Here is a 9,067-nt window from a genome sequence, read left to right on the forward strand (position 1 = left end):
CATGACTGAGTATAGATTTTCAATCGAAAACAGTGAGAGGATAATAAGAAAAGGCCCCTAAGGGTCCAAACAGCACTGGCGCAAGGCCCAAACATGGCATTCAGCCCAATTAACATAAACTCTTTCTAAAAACACATAAGTATCATATGATTTCCACATAATATGAAACTTTACAGTTGCTATGGGACGGACCAAGTCACAATCCCCAACAGTGCACGCCCACACGCCCGTCACCTAGCATGTGCGTCACTTCAAAATAATAGAATGATACGAAATTCGGGATTTCATACCCTCGTTACTTACCTCAAACCGGTCAAATCTCTACCCCGCAATGCTCTTGTCTCTGGAATCAGCCTCCAAATGCTCCAAATCTATTCACAATCAGTACAATACCATCAATATATGCTAATGGAATGAATTCCACAAGAAAAGCTTCAAAATTAGACCAAAATCCGAAATTGGCTCAAACCCGCCCCCCAGGCCCACATCTCAAAATCCGAAATAATTTACAAAACTAGAAAGCCCATTCACTCACGAGTCTAACCATACCAAATTCATCACAATCCGACATCGTTTTATCCTTCAAAACCTTAAATTACTCTCCAAAAATTCCAAGCCCTAACCCCTCATTTTCACTAATTACATGATTAAACAATGGGAAATCACCATATATACAAGTATTAGGGCTCAAGTAACTTACCTCACTGATAGCCCTTGAATCACCCTTCAAAAATTACTCCAAAAGCTCCAAAAACCGACTTGAAAATGGTGGAAATGAACCAAATTCGCGAAGGGTTCTATTTATGGTTTTGCCCAGGTTTTTCGCACCTGCGAAAAATTTTACGCTTCTGCGCCACCGCACCTACGGAAAAATCTATCGCAGGTGCAGAACTCACTTAGAAGCCTAGCTTCCGCATCTGCGGCCCAAAAACCCGCGCCTGCGAAGGTGCACCTGCGCGTTTCCTCCGCTTCTGCGAAGCCTGCCCAAAATTTCCATTGTCGACCGAAATCGCCAAATTTCCAATTTTGCCAATTCAAGCCTAATTCTACCACAGACCTCCAATTCACATTCCGGATGCACTCCTAAGTCCAAAATCATCTAACGGAGCTAATGGAACCATCAAAATTCAAATCCGAGATCGTTTATATATAGGTCAATATCCGGTTGACTTTTCCAACTTAAGTTTCTACTTAAGAGACTAAGTGTCTCAATTCACTCTGAAACCACTCCGGTCCCGAACCAACTAACCCGATATAATATAATATAGCTTAATAACACAAAAAGAAGTAGAAATGGGGAAAACAGGGCTATAACTCTCGAAACGACCGACCGGGTCGTTACAGAAGGTTGAATGTCTGGTTTGACTTCGCATTTGAGAACATTGCTTGACTTGATTGACTTCACATTAGCCAAGTTGATATCACTCGTTTTCACTTGGTTTCTTCATGATCACTTCTAAATCATATAGAACCTGCAAAATAGAAGTAAATGACATTAAACACATAATTTTATCAATCAAACATAGCAACAAATCTAAACTTATCATCCCGCAGTTGAGAGGAACATGAGCAACATCTTTGGATTGTACTTAAAACTATGAGAGATAGTCAGTTATATGCCAAGTTTTCAAAGTGTGAGTTTTGGTTGGACTCGGCCGCCTTTTTGGGGCATGTTGTATTGGTCGAGGGCATTAAAGTGGATCGTAAGAAGATTGAGGAAGTTCGGAACTAGACTAGACCTACTTCAGCTATAGAGATTCAGCGTTTCCTGGGTTTGGCGGGTTATTATTACCGGTTCGTGGAGGGGTTTACAACCATAGCAGCCCCATTGACTAGATTGACCCCAGAAGGGTCCTACGTTCCGATGGTCCGATGAGTGTGAGTTGAGCTTTCAAAAGCTCAAGACTGCTTTGACTATAGCTCCAGTATTGGCATTGCCCATAGTTTCAGGATCCTACACGGTGTATTATGATGCATCGCGTATTGGACTTGGTGCAGAGTTGATGCAGAATGGCAGGGTGATTGCATACGCGTCGTGGCAGTTGAAGGTTCATGAGAAGAATTACCCTGTTCATGACTTAGAGATGACAACCATTGTTCATGCACTAAAGATTTGGAGGCATTACCTCTGCGGCGTGTTGTGCGAGGTGTTCACCGATCATCAGAGTCTTTAATATTTGTTCATGCAAAAAGATCTCAACTTGAGGCAGTGGAGGTGGTTGGAGCTGTTGAAAGACTATGACATCACCATTTTTATCATTCCGAGAAGGATAATGTGGTGGCCGATGCCTTGAGTAGAAAGGCTGTGAATATGGGTAGCCTCTCGTATATTCCAGTTGGTGAGAGACCGCTAGCATCAGATATTCAGGACTTGGCCAATAAGTTTGTGAGTTTAGATGTTTCAAAGCCCAGTCGTATTCTAGCTTGCACGGTCTCTCAGTCTTCTTTGTATGAGCGCATCAGAGAGCATCAGTATGATGACCCCTATTTGTTTGTCCTTAATGAAAAAGTGTGGCATGTTGGTGCCAAGCAGGTTACTATTGGAGATGATGGGGTGTTGTATATGCATGGTCAAATTTGTGTGCCTGATATGAATGGGCTTTATTAGTTGATTCTTGAGGAGGCCCAAAGTTGGTGGTATTCCATTCATCCGGGTGTCACCAAGATATATCAGGACTTAAGGCAACATTATTGGTGGAGAAAAATGAAGAATGATATAGTTGCATATGTGGTTTAGTGTTTGAATTGTCAACAGTTAAAGTACGAGCATCAGAGGCCTAGCGGTTTTCTTCAGAAGCTTGAGATTCCCGAGTAGAAGTGGGAGCGTATTACCATGGATTTTGTTATTGGGCTCCCACGGACTTCAAAGAAATTCGACGTGATATGGGTAATTATGGACAGGTTGACCAAGGTGTCACATTTCATTCCAGTAGCAGTTACCTATTCTTCAGAGCGGTTAAATGAGATCTATATCTACGAGATCGTTCATCTTCACGGTGTGCCGGTGTCCATCATTTTTGATCGGGGTACATAGTTCAAATCGCACTTCTAGAGGGCCGTACAACGTGAGTTAGGCACACAAGTTGAGTTGAGTACAACATTTCAAGCTAAACGAATGGACAGTCCGAGCACACCATTCAAATATTGAAAGATATGCTTCGTACCTACGTTGTGGATTTCAGGGGTTCTTGGGATCAGTTCTTGCCACTCACGAAGTTTGTCTACAACAACAACTACCAATTGAGTATTCAGATGGCTCCCTATGAGTCATTATATGGGAGACAGTGTCGTTCGCTAGTTGGTTGGTTTGAGCCGGGAGAGGCTCGGTTGTTGGGTATCGATTTGGTTCAGGATGCCTTGGAAAAGGTCAAGATGATTCAGGATTGACTTCGCACAACTCAGTTTAGGCAGAAGAGTTATGCCGATTGTAGAGTTCATGATGTGGCATTCGTGGTCCGGGAGAGGGTTTTGCTTTGGGTTTCACCCATGAAGGGTGTGATGAGGTTCGGGAAGAAGGGAAAGTTGAGCCCTAGGTATATCAAACCCTTTGAGATTCTTGAGAGGGTTGATGAGGTGGCCTACAAGCTTGAAATACCACCTAGCTTATCAACAATTCACCCGGTGTTCCATGTCTCCATGCTCCGGAAGTATCACGATGATCTGTCCACGTGTGAGATTTCAGCTCAGTCCAATTGGACAAGGAATTGACTTATGAGAAGGAGCCGGTGGCCATTCTAGCACAGCAGGTCCGGAAGTTGAGGTCTAAGAGTTATCCTTTAGTTAGAGTGCATTGGAGAGGTCAGCTGATCGAGACAGCCACATGGGAGTCCGAGTCCGACATGCGGAGTAGATACCCAAAACATTTTACCAGTCCAGGTAACTTCCTAAGTCCGTCCGAGGACGAACGTTTGTTTTAGAGGTGGAGAATGTCATGACCTGATAGGTCATTCTGAGTTGTAGCCTTTATTTTCATGCTCTGAGACTTGGATTAGCTCAGTCTAGCATTCCTCGATTTGTGTGTGCAGTCCGTGTCTCGTTCCGGAAAGTCTTATGTGAAAAATTGAAGAAAATGTGAATTTTTACCTTAAAAATGATTTGAGTTGACTAGGTTAATATTTTGTGTAAACAGACCCGGATTAGTATTTTGATGGTCCCGATGGGCCCGTCTCATTATTTGGGACTTGGGCGTATGCCCGGAATTGAATTCTGAATTCCCGAACTTGATTTAACGCGATTTGTTGAAAACTAGTAATGTGAAAGTTTAAATAATTCGTAAGTTTGACCGTAGGTTGACTTTGTTGCTATCAGGTTCGGATTTTGATTATGGTACTTGGTATAGGTTCATTTTACTATTTATAACTTGTCTTCAAAATTTTGGTGTAAAACGAAGTTGATTTGACGTGATTCGGATGTCCGGTTGTAAATTTGAAAGTTCTTAAGTTTCATTGAAAGTTTCATACATTTTGATGTCCGATTCGTAGTTCTAGGTGTTATTTTGGGATTTTGATAGTGAGAGCGACTTCGTATGATGTTATTACACTTGTGTGCATGTTTTGTTTGGAGCCTGGGGGGCTCAGATGAGTTTCAGACGTGTTTGAGATGCGCTTTGCTAATGAAACGTCTGCTGGTGCAATAGCAGTTTTGATTCTCTGTTCCAGATCTTGCAATTGCGAGGTTTGGCTCGCAATTGCGAGCATCTCTTTTGCGAAGAAATATTTGCATTTTCGAGCATGGGCTAGGCTGGGTGATATTTGCATTTGCGAGAATTTGTTTGCATTTGCAAACTGTGGACTTTCGCTTTTGTGAAGGAAGTGGTCGCAATTGCGATCACTGACCACTAGAGTTCGCATTTGCGATTTAAATGTCACAACCCAAACCAATGGGCCATGACGGGCACCCGGTGCCTTACTCAATCGAGTACCAACGTAACGTATCTTTCGTATCATACTATCATAAGTAAATGAGCCGGAAAGGCCGTCATGAGATAACTAGAATAAAACATGAGGGAATACTCGACATAGGATGACCCAACATGACATACCGACTTATACATATAATATACGGGCCTATAAGGCCGACATGATCATTTGTATACTCAAAACATAGACTGACAAGGCCATACAAGTATCCATAAACCTGACATATGTCTACAAGCCTCTAAGAGTACATAAATATCATAAAGGTCGGGACAGGGCCGCCATGCCAATCAATACATGTCCAAATCATACTGACCAGATAGGAAACTCCGGAGAAATTGGAGTGTACTAACACCTTCCACTGAGCTGATAGCCTACTTGGAGGACTCTCAACTTGTCTATCGGAACCTGCGGGCATGAAACACAGCGTCCCCAGGCAAAAGGGACGTCAGTACAAATAAAGTACTGAGTATGTAAGGCATGAAAGCAGTATATAGTAAACATGAAAGAAACATGGAGGAAAAGACTCAACCTGTATGTCTGAATAGCTCTGTGAATCATGAAACATTTATAATGTCATACATATGCATATAAATGTCATATCATGCATATGTAGACGCGTACATAACATCATCAAGCCTCTGAGGGCATCCTATCATATCATCTCGGCCACTGTGGGCAAAATCATCAATGTATACCAGCTGATCAGGTGGTGGTGCGTATATAACACCATAACCTTTCCCCATACCCAATATACATATAATATACACGTATATAACGCCATCTTGTCATGGGCCAATGTACATGTATAAATGAATACAATGCATAATGAAGTAAGTCAATAAGATCTCTCAGAATGGCATAAGATCATTATGCCTTCGATTAATATCATGAAATAAATTTTATCAACTTACGAATTTTCTGAGACCCATGAATAGATGATATAATAATAGGACACACAGGGGATCAAGAACATAGGCACCACTAGTACTTCTAAGAATAGAGTCATTTGTGAAAGTTGCGCATTTGCTCGTTTTGTTGTATCATATGAATCATGCCAAAAGGAAAGAAGGGATAGCCTTAACATACCTGAGCTGATTCTCTTAACAATCCCTCTAACCCATATCTTTTGCAATAAAACACGTAACAACGGATCGAAGTAGGGAAATAATCCGTAAGATATTATTGAGAAAGATTGTACCGTACTCTCTTAGAATTGTAACTCACGCTGCTATAGCATTATCTAGTTTCGTATGAATTCTTTTGTGTCTCCATCCGTTACTTAGCAACATAAACTCCACACTTTAATGATGTAGGAAGATTTCTTATCATTGTGGGTTGTGGGCCCCACTTTTGTGGATTACTTTGCCAAAAATCCCCTAAATATGCCACCTAGCCATATAAGTCAATAGTCACTCTTAGCAAATATAACCCCTTGCTGCCATGTGTGGGGGGGGGGGGAGGGGTGATGTTCCCACCAAATACTTATCCACCGATTTCTAATTAATTTGTTAACTTCCCACTAAAATTAATAATTAACCCCTTACCAACATAATTAAGTAATATCCTAATTTACGTAAAATACTAATCACTTTTAACCTAGTTTATATACCTTACTATCATGGTCATGTGGTATAACACTAGTCCATAAATACAGGTATTATAGCTTGGACCGTATTTTATCTCAAAATGTCAAACTTTGACGAAACTCATTTTATTCGATTCGCTTACCCTCTCACCTTCACGAATTTACTTATCACTTGTTTGAAATAGCATAATACTTATAACCTCAAAATAATCTTGTCCTTGAACTGATGTCGATTATCTTACGACAAATCCAACGTACAATACTAGGGGGTGTAACATCGTCGTAATACTGTAGAGTGTAACATCGACGTAATATTGCGGGGTGTAACACTAAATGTCGCATTTGTGACTTCTGCACTTCTGTGACAGGGATCACATTTGCGACCCTTGTCTCGCATTTGTGATGTTCGCAATTGCAACATCTACTGCTGGTTAAAGAGGGAGAAATGAGACTTAGCTCATTTCTCACAATTTGTCAACCCTAAACACTCTAGAGGCGATTTTCCAAGAGATCTTTCTTCCCAAATACATTGGTAAGTGACTTTAATCCATTTATTTTCAATTACCCATTACATTTCATGAGATTTTACCTTAAAATTTAGGATTTCCATGGGAGAAATTAGGGATTTGGGTAGAATTGGGAATTTTTGTAAAATGAGATTTAGACCTCGAATTCGGGTTGGATTTTGAAACAACTCACATAACCGGGCTCGGGAGAGAATGGGTAATCGGGTTTTAGTCGGAATCTCGGGTTTTGGCCAAGCGAGCTCGGGGTTAACTTTTTTAAAAATGACCTAAATTGAACCTCTTTCCTTTGTGGGTAGTTTCTAAAGCTTATTTTGAATCATTTGGTCAATAATTTGCTAGATTTTGTTGGTTTGGAGGCTTGTTCAAAAGGCAAGGCCGTGGCTGATTGATTGCTTGAGTTGCGGAGTGAGGTAAGTGTTGGATCTAACCTTGACTTGAGGGAATTAGGAAATTTGAATTATGTGTTATGTGGATTATGTGAGAAAATGGCGTATATGCGAGGTGACGAGTGTATATACGTCGTTAAGATATTGTTCCCATGTTTTTCGTTATTTCATGAATTGTCTCATACCATGCCTTAATTATTACATACTTTAATTGCTTTCTATGTCGTAAATTGTTATTTTTCATTTAATTATCCTTGTATTGAATAGTTCGTCCCTTCCATGACTCCGTCCTTATTTGTTACTTGCCTTAACTGTTTTTCTTACACACCTTAATTGTCACATGTTTTATTTGTCCTGTTGTTTTCTTTGTAATATTATTGCATTCCTTTGATTATTGCGTGGTTCCTTTATTGCCTTGCTCTCATACCCTTTGATTATAGAGATTCTTGTAAATTGAGTTATTGGATTATTTATGTTTATTGTAATTGTTTGTGGATCAGGTTGCACGTCGCAACAAGAGTTGAAGTATAATGAATTGAAATGGTCGAATAAGGGAGGATTATGATATTGATAAATGATGATATGGTGAGATCGGGTTGCGCGCCGCAACAGTTTGTGCACGTAATAATTGATATTGATAAATGATGATACAGTGGAATAAGGGAGGATTATGATATTGATTAATGATGATATGGTGGGAGTTGCGCGCCACAACTAATTATTCACGTTATACTTGATATTGATAAAGGATGTTACGGTAGGATTGAGTTGCGCGCTGTAACACATTGTGTGTGTTGTACTCGTTGTTGTTGTGTTAATTTCAGCATTTTCATATGAGATTACGAGGTTTGTTATACCGGACTTTCTGATAGTGAGGTTTGAGTTCATTTTTGTAAATTAACTGCTATGCTTTCATCTCCTGTTTTCTTACCCTGTTATTATTATTAATAATATTATTATTAATATAATTACTTATTATTATTATTATTATTATTATTATTATTATTATTATTATTATTATTATTATTATTATTATTATTATTATTATTATTATTATTACTACTACTACTACTACTACTACTACTACTATTATTATTATTATTATTATTATTACTATTATTATTATTATTACTACTATTACTATTATTAGTACTATTATTATTATTATTATTACTATTATTATTATTATTATTATTATTATTATTATTATTATTATTATTATTATTATTATTATTATTATTATTACTACTACTACTACTACTACTATTATTACTATTATTATTATTACTACTACTATTACTATTATTATTACTATTACTATTATTATTACTATTAATATTATTACTATTACTATTACTATTACTATTACTATTATTATTATTATTATTATTATTATTATTATTATTATTATTATTATTATTATTATTATTATTATTATTATTATTATTATTACTATTATTATTATTACTATTACTATTATTATTATTATTACTATTATTATTATTATTATTATTATCATTATTATTATCATTACTATTATTATTATTATTATTATTATTATTATTATCATTATTATTATTATTATTATTATTATTATTATTACTATTATTATTATTATTACTATTATTATTATTATTATTATTATTATTA

The sequence above is a fragment of the Nicotiana tomentosiformis genome, chromosome 9 (genome assembly GCF_000390325.3).
Source record: "Nicotiana tomentosiformis chromosome 9, ASM39032v3, whole genome shotgun sequence".
NCBI classification, from domain to species: domain Eukaryota; kingdom Viridiplantae; phylum Streptophyta; class Magnoliopsida; order Solanales; family Solanaceae; genus Nicotiana; species Nicotiana tomentosiformis.